Source organism: Chaetura pelagica, unplaced genomic scaffold (genome assembly GCF_000747805.2).
Source record: "Chaetura pelagica isolate M959 unplaced genomic scaffold, ChaPel_1.0 scaffold189, whole genome shotgun sequence".
Taxonomy (NCBI): Eukaryota; Metazoa; Chordata; class Aves; order Apodiformes; family Apodidae; genus Chaetura; species Chaetura pelagica.
In genome coordinates this window covers 1,836,497-1,836,804 of record NW_009970716.1, presented here as the reverse complement: position 1 = coordinate 1,836,804, position 308 = coordinate 1,836,497, and positions in this window count along the sequence as shown.

Genomic DNA, 308 nt, shown 5'->3' with positions numbered 1-308 from the left:
GAATTTTAAACCCTATATCTCTTAATCCATAGCAAGTCTGAGTCATTTTCATTGGTGACATAAAATGAGGCGTTAACAGATGAATGAGATTTTTATTTGGAAAGTTCCAAAACAATTATGAAGCTCAACTGACTACAGTTCAAAACCCATCTTTCTTGACCATGCATGTTTTTCTTTGCTATTATGAAGTGGTTTAGATGAGATGCCTTTTTTATTTTTTAATTTTCTATCTTTTTACATATATATTTTTAAAGAAACCATGTACTATCCAACATCCACTGTTGACAGAAAGAAATAAGCAGCAGGAA